Genomic DNA, 15,659 nt, shown 5'->3' with positions numbered 1-15,659 from the left:
CAAATACATAGATTGTGAATTACTGATAGTGTCACAATGTCAACCCCCTCCCCCCCCCCCGTTCATCTCCATCTCTCCTGGCAATCCCTTTAACCTTTTATTGCTCTGTTGATTTGGTCAGTAAACAAAGTAGACACATCAAAGGACTGTCCCATGAGGCTCCACAATTCCAGAGATATGTAATAATTTACCAGGCGGACAGTTGCCGCTTTTCAAGATGGCCGCTGTACAATTTCCAACCACTAAGCGAGGCAGCAACAGTGACCTCATAGGTCACAGTTACTGACTGGCTTGTTAGCAGTTTATGGTCTGTCTGCGGCCTTTTTAAGCTCTCACAAATATTGGTATGTTCGAGGTGACTATCTCCTGAACCAAAAGGCATGGGGGAGTACATTCATTCTCTGCTTTTATCTCAGTTTTATCTCAGTTTTAAAATATAAAAAGGAAGAGAGCGCAAAGCTCATAGTAAAGTATTTGGTTTTAATATTACAAGAAAAACGGTTAGAAACACGGACGTATGTCAGTTTCTGGCACATAATACTGGTTAAAAAAACGGCTGTAGAGATTATGCCGGGCTGTCCGCAGCATCCACAATGCTTTGGCTGGGTCCTTTCGTCTCTCCTGAGGATGGAGGTACAGCACCCCTGACAAAGAGGAGGATTCCTCAAAACGCGTAGGCTGTATCTCCACTCAGCCTGTTAGCTGTGAGGCCTGAGACTGAAGCGCTGACTTGCGGGAGCCACTCAGTATCGTTGAGAGATCCGCCCCTTTTGTGATGGCACGCTGCGATTGTCACGTATTCATGTGACGCGGAAGCAAGCCGCCAGGACGTGCTGGGGGCATGTATCTCAGGAGAAACGAAAGGACCCAGCCGTCTTTTAACCACTATTATGTGCCAGAAACGAACATACAAAGTGTTTCTAACCGTTTTTCTTGTAATATTAAAACTACATACTTCACTATGAGTTCACTTGCGCTCTCTTCCTTTTTATATTTTCTTTAGTGTACCTTGGACCCTTGGGTTGGATCCTCAGAAGAGAGCTGCATCCTCTATTATGGACTAAGTACAGCTGAACCCCATTATAACGCGGTCCTTGGGGGCCACAGAATGAGACCGCGTTATAACCGGGATCACGTTCAAATTTCGGCGCACGATTTTATTTTAATTACATAGGATTGAAGCAGCGGGTCTCTTGTATGGGGTGCCGGTATCTCTACAAGTTTAATTCTCCCGCATCACGTGACCGGGACATTTAACCTTGCCAGAGATACCCCATACTGGGGTCTGTATCTCAGGAAGCAGGGGGTCCCCGTAGCTTAAATTAATGCGATTCCGCTCCGGAGACCCCCTGCTTCAATCCTTAAAATAAAAACATTGCGATCACCTGTTTTAGATGTGCAGAGAGAGGGGCTGATTCTGTCTGCTCTCTCTGCGCAGCTCTATCAGGCTGGTGTAGCCCGCTAGGATTCACACAGCGGGAATCCATTCAGAAGCAGAGACCCCGCTGTGCTAATCCTGATTGGCAATTAGCCTGGCCACTGTGAATCTGCAAGCAGCCAGTTGTCAGGCAGCTGCCATCTGCAGTTTCATGGGGGAATACTCGACAATATATCTAGCTACATCTGTAGGAAGGAATCGACTTTTAAAGTTTTGACTTGCAGATCATTTGATTGATGTTGCCTGTCTGTGTTTAAATTCCTTATAAATTTCCTGAAAATTAATATCTCAACCCGTACCATTCTAAACCCATTCATATGTTTTATATACAACACTGACCTGTCTAGTATAATCAATTTCTGACTGGTAACAGTTGTATGGAGGTAGGTGGCACCTCCCGCCAGAGCTCACTCCTCCTCACCTTTTTTTTTTTTTTACTTAAATTTTTATTAAACATTTTTTTTTCATACAAAAGAAAAATTAACAAAACATATAACATATTAAAGGGGGGATAGGGGAGGGGGGGGAAGGGATAGCATTTGTAAAAATATAGCATTGTACACAACAATTTAACTGTCACATATATCACTCTGTTCCAAGTATTCTAATCTATGTATGGGGATATGTGGTTATGGGGCAAGAGTCCCAAAAACAGTGCTCAATCTCGTTCAGAACTTCAGTAGATAATAAAAATCCTTATTTTGTTGTGGAGTCAGCCTATAACCATAACTAGGTATTGGACCCAGTGCTTAGTACATGAATCTATCACATATGACAAATAACATGAATGAGGGTTAACGTACCGTTACTTTGTAGGATTGCGCCCTACATGACCCTTGTGTTGCCGCACTGTTACCGGTCATCCAGTCTCAATGAAGGGAGACATACAATACTCACATATGGCTGTTCTCCTGTGCGTGCATCCACGCTCGGTGTGCAATATAACAGTAGGAAGGATCCAAAGATTCCAGCGGTGCACTGCTTGTAGAGATGAGAGACCTTGCTGGTTTCTCATCTCTACAAGCTGTGCACCGCTGGAATCTTCGGATCCTTCCTACTGTTATGTATGGGGATATACCTGCATGGCGAAACCAAGGAGCCCAAATCTCAGAGAATTGAGAGGTCGAGCCATTCAGATAGGCTGAGAGTTTTTCCATATAAACTATATGCCAGATTTTATTGTTTATTTGGTTTAAGGATGGGGGGGCAGGTTGTTTCCAATTTTTGGCAATTGTACACCGTGTAGCATTTAACATTTGGGTTAGTACTCTAGCTTTTTTTCGGGGAATATTGGCTATTGGCTTGCCTAACAATATATATACTGGGTCATGTGGGACAGTGATTTCTAGGATCTTGTGTATTAAGGTGAACACTTCTGTCCAAGTTTGTTGGATTTTGGGACATGACCAGAATATATGCAGAATATCCCCAACTTCGCCACAACCACGCCAGCATAGTGGGGAGACCCCTGGGAGAAAAGGTGCAGTTTGGCAGGAGTCATGTACCATCTGTATATTAACTTGTAAATATTCTCTTTTATTACAACGCACTATGAATTTTTGGAGGCAGCTTCCCAGATGTCTTTCCAAGTATCGAGATCTATACAGACATTAAGATCTTTTTCCCAGGATACCATATAGTTATCGGGGGTTTGGTTGCTCTTGATAGAGGATAAACTTTGATATACTCTGGAGGTAATGCCCTTCATATGGGGCTGGTGTAGACACCAGTCTTCAAATAAAGTCAAAGCCTGGGGTTGACCTGATTTGTAGACTGATTGGATATAATGCCTAACCTGGAGAAATCTGAAAAATTCGGCCGTGGGGATGTCATAATTCGTTTGTAAAAAAGCGAATGGGGGGACTTTCCCTTGAGTGAGAATATCCTTGACTCTCGTGAGTCCTTTTTGAACCCAGGTATGGGAGAGCGGGTTTTCTGTGTAAAAAGGAAGGGAGGGGTCTGAGAATAGGGGTTGCATGAGGGAAGGGGAACCAGTTAGTTGAAACTTGGATTTGAGGGAGTCCCAGAGATTACAGGCAAAGGATATCACCGGGTTCTTGAGACTCTCGGGTGGTCTAGACTTTTTGTTGAGCCAGAGAAGATTTTTTATTTTGCATGGGGAACAGATCAAGTCCTCTATCTCGACCCACCTCCTTTCGGTTGTGTTTGAATGCCAGCTAACAAGTTGCCCTAATTGAGCTGCTCTATAGTAGTTTTGTAAGTTCGGAAGAGCTAAGCCTCCTTCTAATTTGGACTTATAAAGAATATCTTTGCGGACTCTAGGTCGCCTGTTTTGCTAGACAAATTTCAAAATTTTCTTCTGAATATTGTTTAGATCTTTCTGACAGATTTTAACCGGGAGAGTTTGGAAGAGGTAGAGGAGTCGAGGTAAAATGTTCATTTTAATAGTGGTTATTCTCCCAAACCAGGATATTATATATGGGTTCCAATTGGCTAAGTCCTTGACTATCTGCTCAAAAAAGGGTTTAAAATTTGCGTTGTATAGGGTCGAATAATGTTTTGTTAGTTGAACCCCTAGATATTTAATATGGTTCGCATTCCATTTAAAGTCAAAATTTAGTTGGAGTAATTTTACTAATTCTTTAGGGAGGTTTAAACTAAGGGCCATGGATTTGGAATGATTAATTTTATAACCTGAAAGTGAGCCGAATTCTGATAATACATGGAAAAGGTTAGGGAGGGATGTGAGGGGTTTTGAAAGTGTCAATAGAATATCGTCCGCAAAAAGAGCTATTTTGAATTCTTCCTGGCCAACAGAAATACCCGCAATATTGGGGTTCATCCTTATCTGGCATGCTAATGGTTCTATGGCTAAGGCAAACAATAAAGGTGAGAGCGGACAACCCTGCCTGGTTCCATTTAATATTGGAAAGGGGTCAGACAGAGAGCTGTTCGTCCTTACAGTGGCCATTGGTGTGGAGTATAGTGTGTTTATACTATTTAAAATTTTGGCTGTGAATCCCATCTGCGAAAGCGTAGCTGACATAAACTGCCAATCTAATCGATCGAACGCTTTTTCAGCGTCTAAAGAAAGTAATAGAGATGGGCACTTCGTGAGATTTGCTACGTGTATTAGATTCACTGTCCTCCTTGTGTTATCAAGGGCTTGTCTGCCCAGGACAAACCCCACCTGGTCCGGATGAACCAATTTAGGGAGGATACTATTTAATCTGTTGGCCAGAATCTTTGCGTATAGTTTTAAATCTGTATTTAATAGCGAAATAGGTCTGTAGCTAGAGCACAGCAGGGGATCTTTCCCCTCTTTGGGGATTACCACTATGGTAGCTTGAAGCATGTCTCTAGGAGGGGGAGCGCCTAGTGTCATCTCATTGAAGACTTTGGTAAGAAATGGGAGGAGAGTTGTGGAATATTTCTTGTAATAAAGATTAGAGAATCCATCTGGACCAGGGGCCTTCCCAATTTTCAGGGATTTTATTGCTTCCATAATTTCCAGGGGCTCTATAGTTTTTTCAAGGTTTGTTTTGTCGTTTGGGTCTAGAGTAGGGAGTCGGCATTTTGCTAGATAATTTCGAATTTTTATTGCTCTTTTCTCTTTAGCTGAGTCTCCCACTGTGCCTGGTAAATTGTAAAGGGATGTGTAGTAGTCCCTAAATGCATCACTTATGATTTTGGGGTTGTGAGATACTGAGCCATTTTTAGTGTAGATGTTGTGAATTTTAGCCTTAGCTTGTTTTTGCTTTAATTTGCGTGCCAACATTCTATCTGCTTTATTACTTTTTTCATAGTACTTCTGTTGAGTCCATCTTATAGCTCTTTTTGCGTTTGACACTAACAAAAGGTTTAGTTCGCCCCTCACTGAGATTATCTGCCTGTAATTTTTCTGAGATGGATTTGACTTGTGGGTAGATTCTAGTTCTGATAATTTTTGTGTTAGTGTTTCAATTTGTTTTGTTTTTTCTTTTTTTTTCTGAGAAGCCAGGGCAATCAGTTTGCCTCTTATCACTGATTTGTGGGCCTCCCAAAGGGTAAAAGAGGAAACCTCTGGGGTATTGTTTAATTCAAAGTATTGGGCCAGTTCTTTTTCTATTAGTTGGAGATTTTGTGGGTTCAGTAGTAGGGATTCATTCAAGGACCACAACCTTGTTTTATTTTTGGACGTGAGGCCAGCCAATTTGGTTATAAGCGTAGAGTGGTCTGACCAAGCAGAGGGGGCAATTACTGCTGAGGAAATATTATTGCTAATTTGTTGGTCTATTAGGATATAGTCAATTCGAGAATAGCTATTATGGGGGTGAGAGAAAAAGGAGAAATCCTTTACATTGCTATTGACTAATCTCCAGGAGTCTACCAACAATAGATCCTTGGTCATAGATACAAGTCCCCGAGTGGGGGGGGGGCTATTTTTTGTGGCGGGGGGGGACTGGGAGATTTATCTAGATTTGGGTCCATAATTGCGTTTAGATCTCCTGCTAAAATTAAAAGACCTTTCTGGACAGAGAGAATTAAATTTGTTAGTTCCTGGAAAAAGGATTCTTGATTTTCATTGGGGGCATAAGTGTTGACTATTGTTATATCAGTGGAGTCCAGTGACCCTGTAATAATTAGAATTCTCCCAGTGTGATCATTTTTAATTTTGTCTACTTTGAAGTTTAAATTTTTATGGAAAAGTGTTGCTACACCATTTTTTTTCGTGGGAGCTGATGAGTGGTAGACTAGGGGGTAGTCATTGCTGAACAGCAGCGACTGATCCTCTTTTTTCAAATGAGTTTCTTGTAGCAAGATTATATCTCCTGCCAGTCTTTTGGCTTCCGGGGGGTGTTTAAGCCCTTGGTGTTTTGGGATATTATATTAATCGGCATGGTGGTGGTTCAAGTTCTATAATACAAATGAACAGAGTGATAACTTACATACAGCTGAAGAGTCGGTACATCCGTCTTTGGAAACAATCTGGTATGGGAACATATACAACGAAAGATATACATATTATTACATGGTAGTGGCAAATGCTTGCAAAACTTGGAGGAGGGAGGGGAGGGGTAAACCGAGGACCCCGGCTTCCAAACATTGTTTGGGGGGACCAGCCATGGTAGGACCTGTGGTGCAAGTCTCTCGCACTCACAGGTTAAATTAACGTGAGGGGGGCGGGCAGTGGCCCAGCGGCTTGACGTCGCAGTGCTCCGTTGTTTAGGAGCTAAACTTTCGAAAAGGGAAAACAAAATCACCCTATAGAGTACGGGGTGGGTTGTGTGTGTGATCTTACACATCAGGGAATTAAAAGCAAGAATGGGGGGCATTAAACGTTATAACTGTTTACAGCAACATGTCTTTTCTCAATTTTAAAAGCATTGAGTAGGGTTGACTGGCAACTATAGTTTGGCAGACTCTGCATTCGTATTTTACAGGGGGAGAGGGATAAATAACATGGAAAAATTACCTAAAACGTAACCTTTAATATTTTAACCTGTAATAGAGAATTGGTAGCTGAACTTTTGGAGACCAATTCTATTATAGACAACATATAAACTTATATTACAAATACAATTTTGTCTAGAAAACAGTTCCAAACAAACATTGTATGTCAGTCCTTTTAAGTGTTCGGGTTAGTTCAAACTGATTGTCCAACTTTGAATGATTCGAACTTGTGGGTAACTTGGGAGAATAGTTTCACAATGAACAAGGAAATAACCTAGATTTTGGGACTTGTCGTGGTCATTGTGGCTTGACCGAGTTGGTCGATGTGTTCCAGGTACCTCAAATGTTGGTTAGTTTTTAGGTGGGTTACTGGAGTGGGCCACGTCTCGGTGAGTACCTTAAGTCCAGACCACGTTGTGGCTTGTCTGCCATCTTAAATGGGTGTTAAGTAAGTATCCAGCTCTAGTTCTTCAAGTGGGTTGGGTCTTTGCTCGCCCAGAGGTTGGTGTTTTCACCCATGCCTGGCGTTGTGCCTTAGGTGAATGACGAGGCTTTTGAGAGGCCTCCGGATCCTCTGGTTCGAGTAAACCCAATGATCGTAGTTTTTCCTCACCTTCTTCAGGTGAGAGTAGGATGTACATCGTCTCTTGATGAGTGAACAAAATTTTGCACGGGAAACCCCAGCGATAGCGGATTTTATTGTTCCGCAGTGAGTTGGTGATCTGCGTGAACATTCTCCGTTTATTCAGCGTGGTTTGAGCCAAGTCCGGGAAGATGAGGAGTGGAACATTATCCTGCTCTATCTTTGGGGTGGTTCTAGCGGCTCTCAGTATTTCTTCTTTAATACGGAAATAGTGTAAGCGAGTGATCACATCTCGTGGCTTTGCTGGGTCTAGGCCTTTCGGTCTAGGAAGCCTATGGGCTCTGTCCATCTGAAGTTTTTCATCCGATGTTTCGGGTAACAGGGACATGAAAAGCCGAGTGAGATAAGCATCCAATTGGGCATTGTCCACTTCTTCCGGGATACCTCTGATCCGCAGGTTATTGCGTCATGACCGGTTCTCCGTATCTTCCAGTTTTTCGAAGATAGTTTTGACTTTGAGTTTTTAATTCCTCGATGTCTTGCGTTTGGGTCTCCTGTGCAAGGGCGGTGTTATCCACTTTCTCCTCCAAGTCCACAATACGATCACCTATGGACGCAATCTCCTCTCTGATGCTGCGGCGGAAGCTCTGCATCTCAGAGTGGAAAGAGCTTTTTAGTTCTTGTACAAACCCCATCATTTCTTTGCGGGTAAGTGGAGCGTCCGTCTCTTCTCCAGAGTCTAGATCTGATTCTGCGTCTCCGCCTGCGGTAGACGCTTCTTGATCTTTGGTATTTTGTTTTTTGAAGAAAAGGGATGCCTCACGTCTGGCATCGTTTTTTTTTGTTTAGTGGATGGCATGTTTGTTGTTTTTTCTTGGTAAGTTTTTTGACTTTGAATAGAGCTGAATATATTTAGGTGATGTAGCACAAAAAAAAAAAAGAGAATAGTTAAATTGGAATAAGCCCCCTCATTCCTATGGAGAACTGATCACACACACATTGGTAACAGTTCCATAATTGCTTTTAATTGAGCCTTTGTTCCATGTGACCTTGGTCTCCCCCCTCTCATCTGGGCAGGAGTTGGGACTCACAATGAGGATGAATTGTAGGGGAGGGAGAGTGAGTGAATTTTTGTTAACACTTTCTTCCAGCTCTATATTTTCAGTATCACTTTGTCTTGTATTTACTTTGATGCAGTTTGTGTTGGTTGGGAGTAGCAAGATGGCCGCCAGCCACCTCTCAGCTGTGTCTGTGTTGGTTGGGTGGACCCAGATGGCTGCCGGCTACTCCCCAGCAGTGTAGATGTGCCGGATGGGTGAACCAAGATGGCCACCGGCCTCCACCTAAACAGGGCCGCACCGAGTGGTGAGTCTTTCCCCCTCTGGGTGGATCGTCCCCCCCCTCTCACGGGGCTCACAGAGCCCTAGGGCCACAAAGGAAGGCACCCGCTCCGGCTCTGCCGCGCCTCCGATTGGCGGCTGTCAGCGCTTCACACTTTGGCTGGCGCCATCTTGCCGCTCCGGCAGGGCACGGGCTCTGGCACGTGGGGATAAGTATATGGGGGGGATGGTTATGTGAGGGGGTGGGCGGCGACCCCCCTTCTGCTGCAGCACACCACCGCCTAACTTCGGCAGAGCGCGGGGACTCCCCTTACCTCCTTCTGTGAGTCAGGTATTGGCTGATTCTAATGCAGCCTCCCGGTCCCGGTGGCCATCTTGGATTCACCCTCGAGGCAGAGGGGGGACCTGCGATCGATTCGGTAGCTGCGGAGCCAGGCCCAGTCACACTGGGGGGAGCCCAAAGCTGTTCTTGCGTGTGCCAGTCTTTGATAAGTGTTTTTTTTTGGGGTGTTTTGCCCCCCGAACTTCGGGGTTAATTGGGTTTGAATGGAAGTTTCTTGAGGAGCAGAGCAAGCTGCGACTAGCACGCTCAGCCTCCTGGCCACGCCCCCCTCCTCACCTTTTTAACTTGGGAGGTCTTTTCACTTTGCTGCAAAGAACAGGATCTACTGTGGTTCTTTCCCCTCATACAGAGGTAAAGGGAAGGGTTCACTGTGTAGTGTAGGACCTGCATTAATTTTGGTTATACCTTGACGTGGTATGCAGGCTTATGACGCTTTGGCCAAAGGGTTTAACTAAATAAACAAGTAAATATGATTATTATTGAAGTATTTGAACTTTATACTTATTACTTTATATGTTTTGTCAATTGGATGTAGCATTGGGCACCCCTGTCTTTTGTTTTCCTGTCTAGTATACTAAATGTTAATTTTGTCATGACTACCTCCATCTTTCATGTGCAAAAATATGGTAGCGTATACATATTTGATTTTTTGCACATGTACAGTATGTAGGCAAGATAATTGGAGAGATTTGATTACATTTTGAGTACATAAGAATAGTGGCGACTTTTTTCTATATCGCCCCCATAATATGTCGGGGGCAATTTAAAGAGAGGCCTCCTATTAAGGAGAGCAGAGTGCCAAAGGAGGAGATGGAGGGGGAAGTTTGTGGTTACAGCTCAGGCCAGCACACAGGACAAATACAAAACTCTCTCATTCACACTCTTCTTGTGTTTCTACCTAGTCAAGTCAAATGCAAGTTTTATTAAGCTTTAATAGATGTTTTTGGTCTTCATTTAACCCACCATAGTATATGTAGGGCATCGTACATAGAGGCCCAAAAACGTAAGTCCCACTCACGGAAAGTTTACAGGACATTAAAACTCCCTCCTTCTAGGAAACCCGTGAGGATCCATGGCTGTTGCACTGCTCTTCCTTCGGACATATTAAGGGAGGAATTCTAAAATGGTATAGAAATTAAAAAACCCCAAAGCACTAAGCCTAGACAGCAAATGTTGTCAAGTGAAGGCTGCTCCCCAGGAAGGTTGTGGTTAAGTGTAGAGGGCTGACACATGGATCAGACTACGTGTGGGGTTGGTAACGAGACTTTGGCCAGCGTGGCAGGGAAGCGTGACAGCAGGCCAAGGCTGAGCTGGCTAGCTGCTGAGCAAAGTTGGCTGCTGGCTAAAGTAAGTTGGAACCGCAAATGGCTTGATGTTTGTCAACAAGAGAGATAGTAACATTATTATTTCAGTCTGGCCAGCAGGAATAAACCGCAAATGTCAGGGAACCCATTTTTTTAGTGTTATCTTATTTATTTTTCCCTAAAAATAAATAAATGTGCACTACTTCATAGCTGTACGCAGACTTTATATTATTATTGCCCTAGTCGGGTTACTGTACAATGTAGCATGAACTAAACCCTGTGAAAAACTCACTGGAAAGGCAGACGTTTTAACAATATAGAGTACATATTGTCATCTCTCTTTTTTGATCTCCTTAAAAAAATGTTGTTTAAAAAAAGTTAAAGGCTTCCGTTTCAAATAGGCCTAAAGAGACATGCTTATGTTTTTGAACTAAGTAAACCACTTCCATATGTGTTAATCCCTTGTAAAGCTGTGAACTTGCAGGGTATTGACTGGGATGCTGAGTGATTACTGGGCAAGGCTTGCATCTTAATGTACTCTCCTTGGCAGAAGCATTTCCTTTTCCTTTTTGTTAGCACATGAGCTGCCCTTTTAGACTTCGGCCTTTCATCATTGCTTTGGGAGGCATTGTTTCAAGAGGATTTTAGACAAATCACATGGTTTAGCTAAGAAGTAGTATCTTTTAAAAAAAAAGAAATCACGGAAAGTAAGCAAGTTATTTCTGAAAAGCTGCAATCCCCCTGACCCCCCTGTAGTAAGCAAATAAAACAATATTGAAAAGCTGTCTGTCATTGCAATGACAATAAATGGTTTAATCTGCAATTCACCTAATTCTGTTGCACTTTTCCAAACACGAGACTATAGACAGATGGTGGGTAAGTGGGTAACACAATGGTTGAGGTTTAGTGCCCAAGTTAATGTCTTACTAGAAGTTCTTACTGTGGTGCTTACTAGAAGGACGATCAGGTGAATAGTAGGGAGCAGCAGACTTCTATTTATTTATAAAATGTTTTACCAGGAAGTAAAACATTGGGAGACTCTCGTTTTCAAGTATGTCCTGGGCACAGAGTAATGATGACAAATACATGGTTACCAGTAATGAAAAGTTCAGTCCGCGCTCTGGCTCTTTAAACTTGGAGTGTTGGTCCCTCTCAGTTCTCTTGCTGCTTCTGTGTTTATGAGGTGTCTCCCCCACCTCCAAATGTGGTCTCCACCGGAACCCCGATGGTGATACCAATATCAGCAAAACAAGAAAAAACACAAAAGCGCACCAAGATGAGAGATAGATATTGTATTAGCAACAAATAATAAAATTAGTAACTTACATATAAAATTTCTTTAATAATCCCCGATTCTGGTGTCTATCACAGGAGTAGGGCATCACATAGGAAGTATGAAGGGTAATCTCAGTTCTGAGAGATCAGACCCGCGCGCTGGGGCTGTCTCTGTTCACTCTCCTGTCCTCCACGTGTGGTAGCGTGGTGCGGAGTGTAGCACACATGTGCAGGAACCGGGGCCTTCAATAGGTGTCCTTAGGATGCCTGTCCGTTTTTGATAGCATAGAAACGATTGGAAATAAGCAGGAACGGTACACTTGAGTGTGTACTGGTGGTGGGTAGTAAAACCGCCAGCCACAACAGTCATGAAATGAACAGAGGTTATCTTTAATATATAAAATCCAAAGGTTGGTACTAGCTGCGGTGAATCTGATTGGTCCTCAGCCTGTGGCCAATCAGATTGGTGGGTGTGACGTCACCCAACTGCCACTCTCGCGCCACACACACACCACACACACCACACACACACCACACACACACCACACACCCGGCGCTCATCTCTCCCCTCCCTCCGCTCATGTCTCCCCTCCCTCCGCTCACCTCTCCCTCCGCTCCGCTGATCTCCATCCACGGCCAGGGAGCAGGCAGCGGCCAGGCAGGCTGCAGCTGCCTCGCGTCATCTCTCCCCTCCTTCCGCTCATCTCTCCCCTCCCTCCGCTCACCTCTCCCTCCGCTCCGCTGCGGCGGGGGAACAGGCAGCGGCCAGGCAGGCTGCAGCTGCCTCGCGTCATCTCTCCCCTCCTTCCGCTCATCTCTCCCCTCCCTCCGCTCATGTCTCCCCTCCCTCCGCTCACCTCTCCCTCCGCTCCGCTGATCTCCATCCCCGGCGGGGGAACAGGCAGCGGCCAGGCAGGCTGCAGCTGCCTCGCGTCATCTCTCTCCGCTCACCTCTCCCCTCCCTCCGCTCACCTCTCCCCTCCCTCCGCTCACCTCTCCCCTCCCTCCGCTCACCTCTCCCCTCCCTCCGCTCACCTCTCCCCTCCCTCCGCTCACCTCTCCCCTCCCTCCGCTCCACTGATCTCCATCTCCGGCGGGGGAACAGGCAGCGGTCAGGCAGGCTGCAGCTGCCTCGCGGCGTCTAAGATGGCGGCGGCCGGAAAAAAACCCTTCCTCCCTCGCGGTGCCTAAGATGGCGGCGGCCGGAAGGACCCCCTTCCTCCCTCGCGGCGCCGAAGATGGCGGCGGCCGGAAGTAGAGGTAGGTGTCGCGTGTGTGTCGCTCCAGGTGACGTGTGTGTGTGTGTGTGACACTGTGTGTGTGTGACACTGTGTGTGTGTCGCCCCCCCCTGCCTTTCACAGCCCCCCCTGCCTTTCACGCCCCCCCTGCCTTTCACGCCCCCCCCTGCCTTTCACGCCACTCCCCCTGCCTTTCACGCCCCCCCCTGCCTTTCACGCCACCCCCCCTGCCTTTCACGCCCCCCCCCTGCCTTTCACGCCCCCCCCCCTGCCTTTCACGCCCCCCTGCCTTTCACGCACCCCCCCTCCTGCCTTTCACGCCCCCCCCCTCCTGCCTTTCACGCCCCCCCCTCCTGCCTTTCACGCCCCCCCCTCCTGCCTTTCACGCCTCCCCCTCCTGCCTTTCACGCCTCCCCCTCCTGCCTTTCACGCCTCCTGCCTTTCACGCCCCCCCCCTCCTGCCTTTCACGCCCCCCCCTCCCTGCCTCCGGGCAAAGCCGGGTATATCAGCTAGTACATTATATATAAAGACATTGCATGAACAGTTAAAGATAATATATGTTATACGTGTAAGTAACAGTTGCAGGCCAGATTAAAATGTGAGGAGAATTGAAGGAAAAAAATCCCTCAGAGGTGCATCCAAAAACTATAAGTGCCGATATACTGTTGTAAACAGACTGCTATATGTAAAATGTAGAAAAAGGATGGAACCATAATGAATTTCGCACGAGCGATAACCAACCCGTGGCAAATTAAAACCTGGTCAAAGTACATGTCAGATAATGGATAATGACCATCCGTGCAATCGACGCCGGGTGGAGAGGGGAAGGAGGCAGGGGAGCTGGAAGAGAAGAAACGAGCCACTGTGACGGTAGCTTTGTGACAGGCTATTAATAATACACCAAATAACTGGGTTGAACTGAACGAGGCTTAGATATAATAAAGTATATTTATTCCTTAAATAGGTGAACACAGCAATATAGTAATACAGTAACAGGCAAGAAGTAACACTTACTTGGGGATGGGGAATGAGAAGTATCAAGTAGCAATTCTCCAGCAATCAGGTAACAATCAAGATGGTATCAGAAGACAATGGGTATAGGGTTGACCACAGTTTATATATCTTTTCAACCCTATTCTTAACATTGAGTACAGGCCATTGGATAGCAATTACCTGTAGCCAATCTTTAACGTGGGAACACATTTTAATCCATGCCCCCCAGCTAGCTGGCCCATGCGCACTAGGACCCTGGGGGTCTCATTTCTGTAGCCCCACATTTACATCAGGGACGCCGGCCAGTCTACCAAAAGGGATTTCTGGCAGGATGCACCTTGTTCACAGGTGTAAAACATGACACTCACAGATCACTCTAGTTTGAGGCGTCTCCGCCTTCAGGAAAACAGTGAAGGTGGCAAAATCCTTTGAACAGCACTTAAGTCCTAGACATTGGGTCGCCTCTCTGACCATCTGCTTCCCTTTGTGCAAAAGAATTTCCTCTGGTTTTTTTCCCTGCCTTGGGATACAGTATTAAAGGTAAAATACAAACATATTAAAATATCCGGTTCCATTGTGTCCAGCGGGTCCAAACTACCCAGGTCTCAATGCCGGAACTGGGACACCATACGGTCTGAGTTTCAGCCCGCTACGACCTTCGGAACCGGAGATACACAAATACACAAATACAACTTAAACCATTTCCTATTTTAATACAAAAATCTCCGCTGTAAATTAAATCACGGTTTTTCACTAAATCCCCATTGAAAACAACGGGCTCCACCGCCATACTCTCAATGGCAAACCGCCGCCGTTGGCGGCTATGGGAATCCGCCGCCATAGACTTTCAACGGGGCATCGCCGCCGTTGAAGCCTATGGGGTTTCTCCGCCATAGCCGGTCAATGGAAATTGGCCGCCATTGAAGTCTATGGGAAAATTCCTGAACCTTCAAGGGGGTCCATACTCCGTCGGGTTGGTCCGAGAGGGTCAAGGATGGTTCTGCAGCCATGCCAGAACAGTGCCTACAGGTACCCCAACCCCTGGCCCTCATGACCCTCCGGAACCGGAGATATGGGTTCATGATTTGTAGCTTTTCTGACTTAGTCATTTTCTTGAGCTGCTTCTGCCGCCGCCATTGGAGCCTATGGCGCGACCCGCTCTCTGCAGCTCGACCCTTTCCGGGGGTCCTGGATTCGGGGACCCGGTGGTGGTCGAGTGGGGAGAGGTCTAGGGACTAGGGGCAAAAAGAATTTTATTTCTGGGTGCCCCAGAACCGAAGATTCCCACGCCACTTGACGTTGAACTTGACTAACCAGTGATCAAAGCTCTTTTTCAGACAAAGTATCCGCTTTGCGGTTTTTTCGGTTTTGCGGTTTGGACGGCAGCCAACTTGTTCCTGGAAAGCACCGTCGAGGAATCTCCATTGAAGTCAATGAGCCCATTGACTTACAATGGGAAACCGCCGCTCCTCCTCTCGGACGCCACCTGCTGGGTTCGAGGGAAACAGGTCCAAAACCGCTATATCCGCCATTGAAATGCATGGAGCTCTAATGGCGGCCTATGGGACTCTGCAAAATGGTGCCTGAAAAGGCGGGAAAATTACACAAAGGGCTATAATCACTAAAGAACTATTAACCCTTGCCCTCCCAGATGGATCCCAGTGTGTGTGATGCAGACACTGATATAACAATAAAACATGGGAACAGGGGAATATACATTTTCATGATATAACAAGGGGCAAACCACAT

General features: G+C 45.8%; 1 protein-coding gene across 4 annotated transcripts in view; it reads left to right on the top strand.

The window, feature by feature from the left end:
* Positions 1-15,659, top strand: part of GSTCD (glutathione S-transferase C-terminal domain containing) — a 102,859-nt gene that overhangs the window by 29,487 nt on the left and 57,713 nt on the right. The gene's annotated exons all lie outside the window — the stretch shown is intronic.

The sequence above is a fragment of the Ascaphus truei genome, chromosome 1 (assembly GCF_040206685.1).
Source record: "Ascaphus truei isolate aAscTru1 chromosome 1, aAscTru1.hap1, whole genome shotgun sequence".
NCBI lineage: Eukaryota > Metazoa > Chordata > Amphibia > Anura > Ascaphidae > Ascaphus > Ascaphus truei.
This window is presented reverse-complemented; position numbering and strand designations above follow the sequence as displayed.